Source organism: Gopherus evgoodei, chromosome 9, assembly GCF_007399415.2.
Source record: "Gopherus evgoodei ecotype Sinaloan lineage chromosome 9, rGopEvg1_v1.p, whole genome shotgun sequence".
In the NCBI taxonomy this organism is placed as follows: Eukaryota; Metazoa; Chordata; order Testudines; family Testudinidae; genus Gopherus; species Gopherus evgoodei.
Genome location: NC_044330.1, coordinates 53,628,370 through 53,646,269, shown reverse-complemented (window position 1 = coordinate 53,646,269; position 17,900 = coordinate 53,628,370). Strand labels below are relative to the sequence as shown.

The window sequence follows — 17,900 nt, the reverse complement described above, 5'->3', positions numbered from 1 at the left end:
CTAGATTGTGGGAGCAGCATTTTATTTCCGACTTAGGACTTTGTCCCTTAGAATCACTGGGGACATTAGGGTTTCTCCTTTTTGCTTCCCCTTTTCCTGTCTCTCTCTCCTTTCTCTTCTTCTCTTGCATCTTTGTCCTTTCCCCCTGCTCTCCTTTCACCACCAGGACCTGTCTGTGCATGTGGAATGGGGGGGTGGGGGAGGGTTGAACTCCAACTCTCATTGAGGGAGGCCCTCCCAAAGACATGTGGCTGGAATAGTGCTCTAAGAGTGACTCCCTCCGGTGGTGACCTGGGACATCTGGTGAGAACTCTCAGCTTTCTGATTCTCAGAGTCTCAGTGCTGATTGGGTGAGCATGGGGCTATTGTGAAGGAGGAGACTCAGGTCCTTGTTACTCTTTTAAGACCAAGGAAATAAGCCATAACCAAACCTGTGTTTGATTGCTCTTGCTGCTTTTCTCCATTCACTGTCTTTGAGCAATTCATGATATTCTTATAGATAAGCTAGGAAAGTACAATTTAGATGGGGCTACTATAAGGTGGGTGCATAACTGGCTGGATAACCGTACTCAGAGAGTAGTTGTTAATGGCTCCCAATCCTGCTGGAAAGGTATAACAAGTGGGGTTCCGCAGGGGTCTGTTTTGGGACCGGTTCTGTTCAATATCTTCATCAACGATTTAGATGTTGGCATAGAAAGTACGCTTATTAAGTTTGCGGACGATACCAAACTGGGAGGGATTGCAACTGCTTTGGAGGACAGGGTCAAAATTCAAAATGATCTGGACAAATTGGAGAAATGGTCTGAGGTAAACAGGATGAAGTTCAATAAAGATAAATGCAAAGTGCTCCACCTAGGAAGGAACAATCAGTTTCACACATACAGAATGGGAAGAGACTGTCTAGGAAGGAGTATGGCAGAAAGAGATCTAGGGGTCATAGTGGACCACAAGCTTAATATGAGTGAACAGTGTGATACTGTTGCAAAAAAAGCAAACATGATTCTGGGATGCATTAACAGGTGTGTTGTAAACAAGACACGAGAAGTCATTCTTCCGCTTTACTCTGCGCTGGTTAGGCCTCAACTGGAGTATTGTGTCCAGTTCTGGGCACCGCATTTCAAGAAAGATGTGGAGAAATTGGAGAGGGTCCAGAGAAGAGCAACAAGAATGATTAAAGGTCTTGAGAACATGACCTATGAAGGAAGGCTGAAGGAATTGGGTTTGTTTAGTTTGGAAAAGAGAAGACTGAGAGGGGACCTGATAGCAGTTTTCAGGTATCTAAAAGGGTGTCATCAGGAGGAGGGAGAAAACTTGTTCACCTTGGCCTCCAATGGTAGAACAAGAAGCAATGGACTTAAACTGCAGCAAGGGAGATTTAGGTTGGACATTAGGAAAAAGTTCCTAACTGTCAGGGTAGTTAAACACTGGAATAGGTTGCCTAGGCAAGTTGTGGAATCTCCATCGCTGGAGATATTTAAGAGTAGGTTAGATAAATGTCTATCAGGGATGGTCTAGACAGTATTTGGTCCTGCCATGATGGCAGGGGACTGGACTCGATGACCTCTCGAGGTCCCTTCCAGTCCTAGAGTCTATGAGTCTATGAGTCTATGATTCTTTTTCTAATGGGCTAATTCTTTTAAAATACGTACTAAATAATTAGGTTCTAATAAAGCCATATGCAAACCCATACTTCCAGTAACAAAGGAGTCAGGCGGCACCCCACAGAATGGGGGACAGTCTGCTGGAATGCAGTGACCTTGAAAAGGATTTTCGGGCCACAGCAAATGAGCTGCTCAACATAATCTATCAATGTGAAATTGTGGTAAAAAAGGTTAAAGCCATTCTTGGATGGATAGAGTAGTGACTATGGAAAGGGAAGTGATACAGCTTTGGTGAGACTGGTATTGGAATGTTGAATCCAGTTCTTGTGTCAACATTTGAATATTATGTTAAAAAATTGGAGAGAATACAGAAAAGATTCATAATTGAGTGGTGAGGATGATGCCTTATAATGAGACTTTGAAAAAGCTCAATTTGTTCAGTATATACAAAAGACCTGCACCATTCTTTGGGCTATTTGATGAGAACACTTAGCTTCCCACCCCTCAAAGTCTCAACCTTGATTGGCTGAGGAGGGGGCTATTGACAAGGAGGAAATTCTTGTCTTTGTTGTTCTCTTTTATGACCAAGCAAATAAGTCAAAACCAATAATATGTTTGACCAATGTTGATGCTGCTCTCCATTAATTGTCTTGGAGCAGTTCATGATCCTCTCTAAAATTCCAATTCTTCTAAAATGCTTGCTGAATAATGACTATGAACAATTGTTGGTCTGTAGCTCATTTGAGAGAAACTCTGCTACTAACTGACTGCATCAGCTAAGACAAGTCACTGCTCCTTTCTCAGCCTTAGTTTCTCCTTCTGTCAAGTACGAACAACAATCCTCTCCCACCTACCTTGCGATGAGTGGATGATGGGGATCCACTGAATAGTGTCACTAGTAGCAGTGCAGAATAGGAGGTGTCCTATCACATTGAGCCATGTCAGATTATAACATAGTATTCTATTTTATTTGTATTTTATTCTTTTGAAATTGTTAAGAGCAGCAACTACTTAGCTCAGACTGAAGCATCTCGTCTAATTTTCTAGATCACAGTGTCTCCTCTTTGTGTACAACAAGACAGTTTAATGCACTGGGACAAACAGGAGATGCTCTTGTTTTGCAAACAAATATTTGTTTGCAAAAAGAATTTTCATCCTACTTGTTATGATTTCAAGAAACACAGTGGTTTTGTCTGAATGGATTTTCTGACAGAAAACGGTTTCCATGAAAATATTCACCCCTTATTTCCTGGGCTCTATCCCTGCCTCCGTGGGGGTTGTTGTCTGTTAGTTAGAACGGGAGTCAGGACTGTTGGCTTCTCTTTCTGGCTCTGTCACTGCTTTGCTGTGTGACTCCTTGGGTAGGTCCAATGGGAATAGGGTCAGTTCTCTAACTCCTGGCATCAGTGAGTCTGGGTGAAAAGTGATGCTCAAGCTGTCTGTGAAGGAGAAAGGGATGTTTCCAGGTATTGAACATCAAGAATCCTAAACTTTGCTAAAAAGACTAGTCTAGAGAAACATGAAATAGTTGGGGCCAAACTTTAAGCATTGTCGTTTTTGAAGCCCATTCAGAGATGTGAGTCCCAGAGAGCCATAGAGAGGGGGAGCAACTTGCCCAGTCCCAAAGATCAATAGGCAGCAATGGAACCAGGAGTGACACTCCCTCTCAAAGGCAGGGGGACTGGACATTAGGGCCCGGTTGCAATTGCCAGCTGTGGAGGGGAGTGTGCAGCAGTGGTTAGTGAAGGGGTCCATCCACGGCTCTGACACTCATTGTGACCCTGAGCCAGTAGCTGAGGCTCGTTTGCCATCAGTAGGGTTGGGGTCCCATGGCTACAGTCCAGGGGGGTTGGGAGGCTCCAGGAAGGTATGTAAAGCACTGGGATGTAAGGATCTTGGAGCCGCTGTCACCTCTGCACTAGGGCAGTGTTCTGCACCCCGCTGCTGCTGGCTGACTTTCTCTGTCCCCTGGCAATAAGACAGACTCTTGTTTTCATAGCCAGTCGATCGCCCTAGAGTCATCACCCTGCCTGCTGGCTGGGCAGGGTAATTCCTCAGGTCACCACCCTCTCCAGCCTGCCTTGGGCTTGGAGAGTGAGGAGGAGGGCGAGGGACATCTGCTGACCCTGAACATCCACCATCCATCATACCATCACCTACAGCAAATGAGTGGCATTACGGTTCCTCAGTGGCTTCCCTTGTCTGTCTGGAGAGAGGCAGAAAGAGGGGGAGAGAACATCTCCAAAGGGGGATTTCATTTGCAAACAGCCCCCAAGAGCCCCTCACTCTCAGACTGGGCAAGGGCTTCTCCGGAACCGTCTCCAGTGTGTTTGGAAAGGTCTCAGCAATGGAGCTCCCAGCCCTTCCCCTGTGGGACACTGTTCCCCAAGCTGAGAGTCTCTGAGCTGGGCCAGACCCTGTGAGCTGCTGAGCATGGAAATCAATGGGGAGGAGGAGGGCCTTGGTCTTCCTATTCATAGGGTCTTTGTTACTTTAATGTGGGGAATGGTTTCCCAGGAGAAGTCTGGACTCCTGGGTTCTGTTCCTTCTCTAGACTGGGCGGGGAAGTGTGGCCTGAGATGACAGGAGAGGGCTGCTTGTCCAGAGTAACTGATGGTCTTTGGGACTGATCCCATTGCTCTAAAAGGATGAGACTTCCTGGATATTGCAGCAGCAGCAGGGATTAGGAGGGGGAACATTGGGAGCAGATCATGCAATGAACTCCTACCAGTGTGTGTAGCTTGCAATCCCTGCATTCCTGTGGGGGGAGAAGGGATTGCTCTGGTTGGAGCAGGATGAGGAGAGACCGAAAAGGCCCAGGAGTGAAAGGCTGCCTTGACCCCAGACTCACACCTGCTTCCTGCTCAATTCCAGGATGGCCAGGCTCCTGAGAATGTTCAGGAAGAAGGCTCTGCAGGTGGCCCCAGAGCCTGAGGGAAGCAGCTACCATCTTCACAAGGGGAAGAGCAATTTCTCCAGCCCTGCTGACGGGGAAGCAGCTCCCATCCAAGCTAGAAGGCGGAAGTGCCCAGCCTTCTGGTGAGCAAAACCAGCTCCTGGGGACAGGTGCCAAGCTGGGAGAGGCCCCAACCAGGCCCATATGGAGCTGGCTCAGGATGTGGTTTCGCAGACAGGACCCAGCCCAGGGGGGTCGCAGGACACGGAAACTGCAACCAGAATGATAAAAGTCTCTCTCTCTCTCTCTCTCTCTCTCTCTCTCTCTCTTCCAGGGCTGACCATACACGAGGCAGAAGATCTGTGGTACCATGACTGGCACCAGGACAGCAGGCTCCTGGGCTATAAGAACACAGCCAGGGTGGGGGAGGAAAGGACACTGTGGCAGGGCATGACACAGCTCAGGGAATGGGGCTGGCTGGGGTCCCTGCAGTGGATGCCTCCTGGAGACAGGAAAAGAGCCCACTCCTTATTTCCAGCTCAGAGTTCCTTATCCAGCACCCAGTAGGACAGGCTGGTGCTAAAGGTCCCACATTGGAACCTCACTAGTTTCCGTGATTTGAGTGTCTTACATGGAGCCATTGCTATGTGACATAAGAAGAATCCCTGCGTGAGTGAGTTAATATAGGATTATGGGTCTGGGTGTCTCTCTGCTCCTTGTCCCCCTGGCTGATCCCCAAGTATCTGAAAGGAGAGCACTGGATCAGTCAGTCACTATTGCTTGATCAGACCCTTGTTTAATTTCCTGCACCCTGTAGAAACAGAGAAAGGAGGTGGGGTTTGCCCAATTCCATTGCCAATCAGGAAGCAGAACGCCCCAACCTGGGAACTGGGTAAGGGACACAGTGAGCTCCAGAGTCAATATGGAACCCTCATGTCTCCAGACCTGGCTAGGGAATGACAGAATATCTGGACCTCAGCCACTGTTCCAAAGAGGCACATTGTCACTGACCCAAATTGCGGCTACTTGCTGCACAAGTAGAAAATCAAAGACACCCCCGCCCTCCACCCCCCGTCTCACAACTGTGGTGAGAACATCCAAACCTTGGAACACACCATAACACAGTGCCTCCAGATTGGAGTCAAAGGTGAAGTGGGTGATTTCCACAACATCACAGAGGAGACCTTGAAATGGCTCCTGGATATACAAGTGCATCTACAGAATGCTGCTCTATAGATGCCACGTGGGAGAGACTGTGTTAGCTTGTCCTGCCTCCCACAAGCTGAAATGCTGTAGCAGAAGAAAAGTTTTCTAGCAGTGTCTGTGATGGGGACAGGGACATGAGTCTCCTTATCCTTGTCAGGTTGCAGATTGGATTCCCTTTGGAAGAAACCAAGGAGCTGCAGAGGCCTTACCCAGCTACTAGAGAAATCACTAATTTTGGGGGAATAGGTCTTTGGTCTGTCAGCTCCAACCCCCTCCCCCACAGGCACACTCCTCTAGCCACTGAGGTGTAGGAGATTTCTCTGCTGGAAGCAATACAGGGTCCCCAATCATCTCTGTGCGCTGGACAGCAGAGTGGGCCCTGCTCAACCACATTAGAGATCTATTTCCAGCCCATTGTGGCCCCTGCGATAAATTGCCCTCCAGAAAGAGCCACTGGAGGCTTTGGTCCCTAAGCATCTGTCACCTTTTAATAAAGGGGCTTTCCTGAGCCATGGGACCCTGAAAGCCTCATGGGGAATGAACTGCCTTGGCTACAGCAGCTTTCTTACCCTCTATTTGGGGCACTAGAGGGTGAGGCCATTCTATCTCCAGGACTTGGAGGCTGGCTCTGGGCAATCTGCTAAAGCCTCATGTCCTGTTGGTTTTAGGTCATTGGAAAATTCTTCTCTGAGGGACAGAGAAAATACTTCCTCCAGACAGCAATGCTGGCAATCCATGACCCTCTGCTCCATGTCAGCACACATGGGCTGCTCCTCACATACTCCATCCTAGGGGAAGCCCAGCAAGTGATGGGGGACAAGATAAGCAGCTGCATTAGATTCAAGAGATTGGGGCGGGGCCCAGGCCTCATTCCCATCCTATCACCATTCGCTGGCCTGGGAGCAAGTTGCCTAGTGGGGACTTCTGGACTTCATGGACTTCTGTTCTTAGGATGTGATGCTCTGCTATCACTCCTGGGAAGAGCAGAAGACTCCCCTAAGTGCCCTCTGTGAACTTTTCCTGCCTCACAGAGCTGCACCCATTTCCCCATGGCCTAGTGTCCATGTCACCCGAGCCACCCCCCAGAATTGCTCCCATCACTGGCAGCCTGGGAGGCCAAGGACTGACGGGTAATGGTGACTGGCCAGGCAGTTCTGAGGCACATGGGTGGAGGAAGCTTGTCCTGCTGCTGGCAGTGCTGGACCTGCTCTAGAGAGAAGGGGAGGATTCAGTCAGCAGGGGCTGCTGACCTGCCCCGTTCACCAGGGCTGCCATCCTGTGGCTTCAGCATTTGTCACTGGGGTGACTCGGGGAAAGGTCTCAACCTCCCCCCATCCCACTTCACTGCTGCCAGAATCCCTCCTGCCCCCCTCCCTGCCCTACCTGGGTGGGGATGGAGGTAGGGGCGGAGGAGAGGGTCCTACAAACTTGAGCAGTGTCCCCAGGTGAGTTGGAGGTGGAACAGTTGTCAGGGGCACTGAGGAGGAGGTGGCAGGAGCTAACCCTACAAGAAGGGTGTTTGGCACTGGAGGTCACTACAGAGGACAACAAGCCTTCATCCTGGGGATCAGGAGGGTGAATCCACCACTCAGGCATGAGCAGCTGCTGGGTGGAAATGGTGCTGGTTCCAGGTGCCCTTAATCCTCCCTGATTCCTGGGCAGTGTCTCAGTCTCTGACATGTTCTCATTCCCCTGCAGCTGGAGGATGTCACAGCCAAGGTGATGTGCCAGCTCCGCATCATGCGGAACCTTGCACCAGGTGCCCGAGGTGCTGCAAGGACTGCACCTCTTCTGATGGTTAAAGGTTTCCCTCCCGTGTTCAGCAACTCTAGCTCCCTGCTGCAGGTACTGATCTGTCTCACTGTAAATGGGGGGGCTAGTGGAAGGGGAAATGGAGGCCCCTGTCACTGGCAGAAACTCTCTCCCCTCTCTGTGGACCAGTGTCCTTCCCTCTGACCCCAAACTTCCTTCATCTGGGGCATGAGCTCTTCCCCACACTCCCATACCCCTCCCCTCATTCCTTGCTCTGAATGAGCATCCCATTCCCTGTGCTCCCAGGCAGAGATCTCCCTGTCCCACATGGCGCAGAAGGACCTTTGTGTCAGGGCTACAGACTGCCTGCCCAACTGAAGCTCAGGAAGCTCCACATTTGAGGAGGTGAGGATGGGACAGAGGCTCAGGGCCTGCTTCACCTCCTGCCCTTTATTTTTCCTTTGGCCCCTCTATGGGCTCTCCAAGGGTAACATGAATAGGAACTTCCTCCCCACCTGTCTTCTAGGCCCTGGGGTGTGTGACAGCCTCCCAGATGGGTGCAGTCAGAAGCTGAGCCACCTCAGGGAGCTGTGGGCACAGGTCACCTTGTCCTATGAAACCAAGCAGTGCTGGTTCTCAAAGAGGCAGAGAGGGAAAACCCCGCTCCCTCATGGAGATAAGAGCCATTTACTTCTTTGGGCATATGGGTCTCCTGGGGGAGAAATGAGATCCCTGCTGCATAGCCTGGTTCGGAGCTCCCCGCATCCCTGGGACAGAGACATCTCCATGAATGTACCACTCTTGTTTTTTTCCTAGCAAGAGGCTCCCCACAGATGTCCTCAAACCTGTTCTCCTGGGAGCATTTCTGGGAGGAGGCTCCCGTCCCTCATTCTCCAACTCCATCATGCAGTCTCATTCACACAACATCTCCGCTCTCCAGCTCCACTTCCCGCAGCAGGACAAATGAACCTTCAGCTCCTAGAGACCTGACTCTGACCTCCTTCTGATCAGCAACGGAGTTTCACCTTCCCCTCAACAAACCTGTCAGCCCTTGAATGATGAACGTCAGAGTCACCAGAACCAGCAAAACTCCAACTGCAGCCAGTCGAGCCTTTGTAAATTTAGCCCCTCTGGAAACCAGGTCTGAACTGGAGAGGTCTGAACTCATGGACTCCTAGACTTTAAGGTCAGAAGGGACCATTATGATCATCTAGTCTGACCTCCTGAACAATACAGGCCACAGAATCTCACCCACCCACTCTTGTAATAAAGCCCTAACCTATGTCTAAACTATTGAAGTTCTCAAATAATGGTTTAAAAACTAAGGTGCAGAGAATCCTCCAGCAAGTGAACCATGGCCTATACTGCAGAGGAAGGTGAAAAACTCCCAGGGACTCTGCCAATCTGCCCTGGAGGAAAATTTCATCCCAAGCCCAAATATGGCAATCAGCTAAGCACTGAGCATGTGAGCAAGACTCACCTCAACCCAATAAGAGCAGGACTGGGCAGCACAGGTCTGTAACAGGGAAAGGAGAATGCTTTTCCCTGGGCTGCAGAGCCTGGGGCTTAGCCAAACTGATTACAGAATGAGTCCTACCTCAGAGGGACCATGTATTGGCCGCAAAAGAACCAGACTTCAGTGGTGATAAAGCTTAGCTGGGCTATGTCATAAACAGATAGCTAAGGGTTAATGTCTCTTTCACCTGAGAAAAAAGTAACCTGAAGCACCTGACCGGAGGACCAATCAGAAAACGGGATTTTTTCAACTCTGGGTGGAGGGTTTTTTGTGGGTGAGTCCTTTGTTCTTGGTTCTTCTGTCTGCCTGAATCTCTCTCAGCTATGAGGAGGATTTTTCTATGTCCTGCTTTCTAATCTTATGTTTCCAAGTTGTAAGTACAAAGTTGAGTTTTAGTTTTGTATTTACATGTCTATAGTTGCTGGAGTGCTTTAAATTGTATTCTTTTTGAATAAGGCTGTTTATTCATATTTCTGTTGAGCAATTGACCCTGTATTTGTCACCTTAATACAGAGAGACCATTTGTATGTATTTTTCTTTCTTTTTTATATAAAGCTTTCTTTTAAGCCCTGTTGGAGTTTTTCTTTAGTGAGGAACTCCAGGGAATTGGGTCTGCAGCTCACCAGGGAATTGGTGGGAGGAAGAAGTCAGGGGAAAACCTGTGTGTGTTAGATGTACTAGCCTGACTTTGCATTCACTCTGGGTGAGGGGGGAAGAGAGATGGACTCTCGGTAATTCTGTTCTCCAGGCTGGGAACGGGGAGGGTGGAATCCCTCTGTTTAGATTCAGGGAGGTTGCTTCTGTGTATCTCTCCAGGAACACTTGGGGGGAGGGGAGGGAAAAGATTTATTTCCCTTTGTTGTGAGACTCAAGGGACTTGGGTCTTGGGGTCCCCAGGGAAGGTTTTGGGGGGGACCAGAGTGCCCCAAAACACTCTAATTTTTTGGGTGGTGGCAGCAGTACCAGGTCCAAGCTGGTAACTAAGCTTGGAGGTTTTCATGCTAACCCCCATATTTTGGATGCTAAGGTCCAAATATGGGACTAGGTTTTGACAGGCTATGAACTGGAATGAGAACTAGGTAGGAAGTTGAAAGCAGTACGGAAAGCCTAGAAGGGAACTTGAGAAGAGAGGTAGGATGTTCCCAAGGAAACCTGCAGCAAAGAGAAAAGAGCAGACCTAGCTGTTGAGTACAGAGCCCTGGGCTGCTACCAGTGTCAGGGTGGGACCGGGTTCCTCCACTGGCCCCAAAGAAGGGGGCATACACGCACCCAGAGAGGGTTACCAAGCCCAGCAAGGGAGCTGCAGGCTGAGCCAGAGCCCAGGGAGAGCAGAAGAACTCTTTTCTCTGGGAAGACCTCTTTGGACTTTCAGTGTGTGACAACAAGCTGAGCCCCAGAAGCATGGACTAAAGGTGGTGAGCCAGCAAGAAGGCCAAAGTACCAGGCAGAGAGACTGCCATGGTGCTGGAATGACCATCGATGGAAAATCAGAGGGCACCTAACAATGAGTAGATTCATGTATTATTTGCATAGTCAGCAGGATTGAATTCCTCCTGTCATCTGTGAGGGCTCATGGAAGTCTTGGTTACTGAAGGAAGTGGGATTTCCCATTTGAGTTCCAGGGACTGGCTAAGCAGTCAAAGCAGGTCTCGGGGTTTCTCCAGCAGCTCCTAGAAACCCAACAGAAGCGGAAAGAAGTGCAGGCAGAGCTACAGATGCAGCTGGTAATCTTGAGGGACCAGCAGCAATACCTATGAGAGATCCTGTAAAGGGAAATCAACCTGCTAGGCCCATGGACAAAAAGAGAACACTCAGAGAGCATGCAGTGGCTGTGCTGAGAAGGTTAGCCCAGGAGAGTAGGGCCTGAGAAAGTGTACAAGCACAGCCTTATGCCAAGATGGGAACAAAGGTTCTTTCGTTTTGGTGCAGAGAAGCAGGCCATATCGAAAGACTCGGCCTGCACAGGAAATTCCTAAGTGGCAAAAGAAGGGGCCAGGGCCCCAAGAAGGTAGAAAGAAAGGAGAACGTGTCCACTTGGACAAACACACATGAGGCAGGCTAGGTGGAGGTGGCAGGGATGGCCATGGACCTTGCTGACCCTCCTCCAACACACCTGTCAGGTGCTGCAGGGAGGCGAAGGATGAAATGGTTGGCACAGAGATGAATCAGGCACAAGAGTTGAGCAGCGGTGTGTGCTCAGATACTGATGGAAAAGGTTTTGGGGGATGCAGCAGCAGTAGAAAAAAGGCTACAAAAGAAGCTAGTGGCTTCAGAACAAGGCTCTGCACGCAGTTGTTAATGAGAATGAGTGGCTGCAGGAAGAGAAGGATGGCCTCTGAGTTCTGGTGAGTACGAGGCTGTATGAGTGCATAGCCGGTGACAGCGACGAGATGGTGAGGGATGAAGATTGGACAAGAGTAGAACTTGCCCCTGGGTTGGGCTGTATTTTAAGGAAGAGGGTATTTCACAGGGTGGCTTGGCCTGTGGCTCCAAAGCTTGGAGCTAGGCCAAACTGATGACCAAGTGAGCCCCACTTGAGAGGAAACAAGGGAAAACAGCAGCAAAAGTACAGAAGCAGACCTAGCTGTTCAGTATATGGCCTTGGGCCAAAACCTGGAGTCCAGGGTAGAACTGGGTTTTCCCACCGTCCCTAAGGAAGGGGACATAGAAGACCATAGAAACCCAAGAAGGGAAGACCAAGGTGAAATCAGGCTGAGGAAGAGCTCTTCACAAGGGTTGAAGGCCTTGTTTCTGTTCAAGACATTTTTGGACTTTGTTTGGAAGAAGCATGACCCAGGAAGGAGTGGACTAAAGGACAGTCACCTGGTTAGCCAACAAACTGCAAGAGTGACTATCAATGGGGTTGCTAGCCCACTAGAAAGCTGTGACACGAGGCCTGGCCGGGATCTAGCAGTGAGTGAACTCTGGTAGAAACCTGCTTCTATTATGGAAACAGCCTGGTACTGGAGAGTGGGTGGGGAGACCAGGGAGATGGGAGGGGTTACTGAGGCTGGGGTAGGGAAGAAGCTGTGGGGCTGGGAGGGAAAGGACATGGCCCAGCTTGTGGGAGGGATCCTGCTGGCTGTGTCTGGAGCACTGTGTAACCTCTTTTATGGGAAGTTCCCATGGGTCAGTGGGGCCTGAATCTCTCATGTTCCTTTGTTCTCTTTGGGCTTCACAGGAGATGTCTGGTGAACTGCTCGTGGACTCTGTGTCCAGCACCACTCCGAAATTATTCACTACCTTCAAAGAAACAGGCACAGCTCAGCCTGTTAGGTAGGCTGGAGACTCACACTTCACTCAAACACACAACACTGAGGTGCTTTGGGAAGCATAGTAACAAAGAAGAGATTTAAGTGATACTAAGCAAGAGAAAGAGACAAATTTCAAACAGACAAACAAAACAAAACACACTTTGTAGTGACTAAAACTGAATCTTAAGAGTCACAATCATGGCCTTAGCAGTTTCCAGACTAACATCTCAGCTTTCCTAACAGACCTTATTTGATGTCCTTGTACGGTACAAAAATTCTCTGTCAAATCCACTGATTTGATTGCATAGCCTTTCGGTTTCAGAGCCTCTGCTCTCCTTCTGGGATGCCTGGACCCTGATTGTAACATCTCTCTTCCAGTCTCTGTCCCAGCCTCTCACACAAATGTATGCTGCAGCCAGCCCAGCTCAGAGATCAGAGGGGACAGATGATCTCATCCTGTCAAACCGAGCAACATGGGTCCCACTGAGGCTTAGATGGAAGATTCCATGCATCTCCTGGAGGTAAGAACCATTCAGTCTTCTGGGAACTTGAGGCTGTTGCAACAAAGAGGGGGCTCCTGTTACACAGCCTAGTTGTCATCATGACTTTGTTTTTTTATTCTCAGAGGATGGGTCTGGGATCCTGGAGACTGTTTCCTGCAGGAGGTTTGAGCAGGGAGAGCTCACTCACTGTAACGACCCATGGTTCATTAACCTGGGTCTGCAGGGTTCATGGGAGCAGCCACACTCCAGCAGGCCACCTGGAAGCCTACTAAAAACTGCTTACCTAGGACTTATGAAGTCCAGATCCAGTTTGAGGTTCCATCCCTGAGGCCTATTGGCAGAGTCCCATCGCCCCCAGGACCTCCTTAAACCAACAGCAGGAACAAGAAGCTGTCTGAACACCCGAGCTCTCCTGTCTTCTGGACCATGTGTTAGCTTTTTCTGCTCCCACTGACCAGGCTTGATTTCCTGGCATCCTGACTCGCTGTGACTCATCTGATTTGAGGTTCTGAACACAGTTTGGTCTTTTGCTTCTGCTCTTCCAGTATCCTGACCCAGCTGACTCTTGACTCCTGTCTTCTGAGTGTAGACTCTGCCTCTGACCACTAAGTCTGGCTGCCCATGACATGGCCATGACACTGACTTTTCTGTTTCCTCCAATGCCCTTTTCTGCTCTCCAGCTCTGCTTTCCCAGCAAGACACACCAATCCCCTGGCTCCCACAGTCCTGGTTGCTGCTATTCAAGGGCTCAGGTCATAGTGGATGGCTTTGCTGCAATGGGATTCCCTAACTGTGGTGGGGCAATAGATGGAACCCATATCCCTATCTTGGCACCGGAGTACCAGGGTAGCCAGTACGTAAACCGCAAGGGGTACTTTTCAATGGTGCTGCAAGCACTAGTGGATCACAAGGGACGTTTCACCAACATCAACGTGGGATGGCTGGGAAGGGTTCATGATGCTCATGTCTTCAGGAACACTACTCTGTTTAAACGGCTGCAGCAAGGGATTTACTTCTCAGATCAGAAAATAACAGCTGGGGATGTTGAAATGCCTATTGTTATCCTTGGGGACTCAGCCTACCCCTTAATGCCATGGCTCATAAAGCCATACACAAGCAGCCTGGACAGTAGTCAGGAGCTGTTCAACTACAGGCTGAGCAAGTGCAGAATGGTGGTAGAATGTTCATTTGGACGTTTAAAGGGATGCTTGTGCACGTTACTGACTCGCTCCGACCTCAGCCAAACCAATATAACCATTGTTATTGCTGCTTGCTGTGTGCTCCACAATCTCTGTTAGAGTAAGGGGGAGACATTTATGGTGGGGTGGGAGGATCAGGCAAATCGCCTGGCCACTGATTACGCACAGCCAGACACTAGGGCGATTAGAAGAGCACACCAGGAAGCGCTGCGCATCAGAGAAGCTATGAAAACCAGTTTCATGATTGGCCAGGTTACAAATCTGCCCCCTTCATTGACTCATTCCCTGTAAGCAACCCACCCTCCCTCTTCGATCACAGATTGCTTTCTAAGGAAATAATGTCACTATCATTTAAAAATCATGTATTCTTTATTAATTGATTATAAAAAGAGGGAGATAACTGACAAGATAGCCCGGGTGGGGTTTGAGAGGAGGATAGGAGGGAAGGAAAAGGCCACTAAAAAAGTTCAAAGTAATGACAGCCTTTTGCTTGGGCTGTCCACTGGGGTGGAGTGGACGGGTGCACAGAGCCTCCTCCCCACATTCTTACACATCTGGGTGAGGAGGCTATGGAACATGGTGAGGGGGGACGGTTGTTATACAGGGGCTGTAGCGGCATTCTGTGATTCTGCTGCCATTTCTGAAGCTCCACCAGACACCAGAGCATGTCAGTTTGATCACACAGCAGCCCCATCGTTGCATCCCGCCACCTCTCATCTCGAGCGTCTCTCCTCTCCTCAGGTTTGTCCTTCATGGCCTCACGTTCACTGGCAGCTTTCCTGTACTGGGATAGGGTGACCTTCCACTCATTCAGATGAGCTCTTTCATTGCAGGTCGATTCCATGATTTCCAAGAACATTTCATCTCACGTCCTTCTTTTTCGCCGCCTTATCTGATATAGCCTTCGGGACAGAGGAGGGAGGCTGGAAAAATTTGCAGCTGCGGGAGGGAGGGGAAAGAGGGAGAGAACTATTTATAAAGATACATTTTACAGAACAATGGTTATACTCTTTCACGGTGAACAACACTATTCACATTACATAGCACATGTGATTTCAGTACAAGGTCACATTTTGCATCTTAATATTGAGTGTCTGTGGCTTTGGTGTTAGAGATCACAGACGCAGATCCAGGCAACAGAATTTGGCTTGTATGCGGCCATGGTAAGCCATTGTCTTTCAGCTTCTGCAGGCTTCATATATCCAACACCCTTCTTTTCCACATACCAAGCAAAGCCCATTGAGTGCTGCGGTTTTCCTGTTAATGTGAAGCAGCAGAAACCAATCTAACGCCTCCCGCCCCCTCCAATTCTCTAGGATGATCGCTTTACCCCTCCCCCCACCGCATGACTCGTATCAGAGAAGATCCCTGCTAAGCAAATGTGAAAAGCTGAGTGCCAATGCCTTCCCCCCCACTCCTGGCTTGGCTAACTGCAGGGAAGTATTTCTTTTCAGCCACAGGCAAACAGCCCAGTAGGAACGGCCACATCTGTGCCCTTAATTAAATTCCCGTATTTCAACCAGGTTACCATGAATGATATCACTGTCCTGAGGATAACACAGTGAGATAAAGAATGGATGTTGCTTGAATGCCAGCAAACACCGGGACCATACGCTGCCAGGCTCTGTCATGCAACGATACCAGATTACTTGCTACTAGCATGGCGTGGTCAAGTGTCCTAACATGGAGGATGGAATAAGGCTGCACTACCGAGAAACCTTCTGCAAAGGCTTTTGGAGTACCTCCAGGAGAGCTTCATGGAGGATTTCCGCTCCATCTCCAGACACGTTAACAGACTTTTCCAGTAGCTGTACTGGCCGCGAGTGCATCCCATTCCTCAGAGGAAATTTTCATTAAAAAATGCTTGCTTTTAAACCATGTTTTATATTTACAAAAGTACACTCACCAGATGTCCCTTCCATGGATTCATGGTCTGGGATACTGCCTTGGGAGGGTTGTGAGGGTACTTCGGTCAGGCTGAGAAAACGATCCTGGCTGTTGGGGAGAATGGAATGCTGTGTGCTCTTCGCAAGCTCGTTCTCCTCCTGCTCCTCATCTTCCCCATCCACAGAATCCTCAGGCTTGGCTGAGATTATCCCCTCCTCGGAATCCACGGTCAGGGGTGGGGTAGTGGTAGCAGCCCCTTCCTCGAATTGCATGCAGCTCAGCATAGAAGTGGCATGTCTACGGCCCTGCCCTGGACCTTCCGTTTGCTTCTTTGGTTTTCAGGTAGGCTTGTCTGAGCGCCTTAACTTTCACCTGGCACTATAGTGAGTCCCTATTGTGGCCCCTCTCCATCATGCCCTTGGAGACTTTTTCAAATATTTTGGTATTTCTTCTTTTGGAACGTAGTTCAGCTAGCATGGAATCTTCTCCCCGTATAGCGATCAGATCCAATACCTCCCGTACAGTCCATGCTGGTGCTCTTTTTCGATTCTCAGACTGCATGGTTATGGTTACTTGTGCTGATGAGCTCTGCATGGTCACCTGTGCTGATCAGCTCTCCATGCTGGGCAAACAGGAAATAAAATTCAAAAGTTCATGGGTCTTTTCCTGTCTACCTGGCCAGTGCATCCAAGTTCAGATTGTTGTCCAGAGCGGTCACAATGGTGCACTGTGGGATAGGTCCCGGAGGCCAATACCATCGAATTGCGGCCACACTAACCCTAATTCAAAATGACAATACCGATTTCAGCGCTACTCCCCTCGTCGGGGAGGAGTACAGATATTAAGAGCCCTTTATATCAAAATAAAGGGCTTCATTGTGTGGACAGGTGCAGGGTTAATTTGGTTTAACGCTGCTAAATTCAAAATAAACTCGTAGTGTAGACCAGGCCTAAGACCCAATGGTGCCTCAAATTTTCACGTGTCCTACCCAGCTGCCTATGCCTGAGGACAGCCCTGGACGCCCCCAACCACTTGGCACCCAAGGCAACTGCCTAGTTTGACTAGTGGTTGTACCATCCCTGCCAAGCAGGAGGAAATGAAGCTTCTGCAAACAAATGAAAAACGAGTGAAGTGATTCCTATTAAACAGTGAGGAACTGCAGTGACATCTCTGCTCAGTCTCAGGTGCTCAGTCTCAGGCAGCTCCCTGGGATCCAGAATTGTCCCAGCTAGAACAGGGCTGCTGGAAAGTGAGAGAAATGGTTCCAGCCTCCCCCGTGGCTGAGCTCTGCCTTCAACTCTCTCATTCTCCCTCTCCCCAGTGAATGTCACTCTAGATCCGGAAACAGCTCATCCCCACCTCATCCTATCTGAGGATTGCAAAAGTGTGAGATGGGAAGACACATGGCAGGATCTTCCTGACAATCCTGAGAGATTTGACACTGAGCTCTGTGTGCTGGGCTGTGAGGGATTCACCTCGGGGAGTCACTGCTGGGAGGTGGAGGTGAGGGTGGGGGAGGCTGGGCTGTGAGGGTGGTCAGATAGTCTGTGAGGAGGAAGGGATGGATCAGCCCTGAGGAGGGGATCTGGGCTGTGGGGTATGTGTTGGATCAGTTCTCGGCTTTCACCTCCCCTGTGGCCCCCCTGCCCCGAGCCAGGCCCCCAGCAGGATCCGGGTTTGTCTGGACTGTGATTAGGGGCAGGTGACATTTATCGATACTGGTGACAAGACCCCAATCTTCACTTTCCCGCTGGGCTCCGTCCCTGGGGAGAGAATCCAACCTCGGCTCTGGGTGCTGGGGGTAGGATCCCGGCTCCACCTGTGTCCCTGAGACCCGGGGGTGGGGGGAGAGAGGGAGAGGAATATCCCATTGGAGAGCCTGAAATCAGCCCTTCTAGCCTCAGATAGTGTAGTCTCTATGATCTGCTCCTGTGGACGTTCTATCATGAAGTCTCTGCGATCCAGGCAATTGCATCCGGTCTCAACTCTGTGCAGTCTCGGGTGTCAAACCATAGAGAACATTAGGTCAGTAGGGTAGAGAAGCCAATCTTGTCACTGCCCCAGGGATTGTGCAGCCTGTTTGCTG

At 49.7% G+C, this 17,900-nt stretch overlaps 1 long non-coding RNA gene across 1 annotated transcript; it reads right to left on the bottom strand.

Annotated features, from left to right (window-relative positions):
• Positions 1-3,591: 3,591 nt before the first annotated feature.
• On the bottom strand, positions 3,592-12,296 carry LOC115657904. The gene is made up of 3 exons (XR_004002086.1): positions 12,285-12,296; positions 4,652-4,657; positions 3,592-3,757 (listed from the first exon to the last, which is right to left on the bottom strand). It is a non-coding gene; the product is annotated as an uncharacterized LOC115657904 (long non-coding RNA).
• Between the last annotated feature and the right edge of the window lie 5,604 nt (positions 12,297-17,900).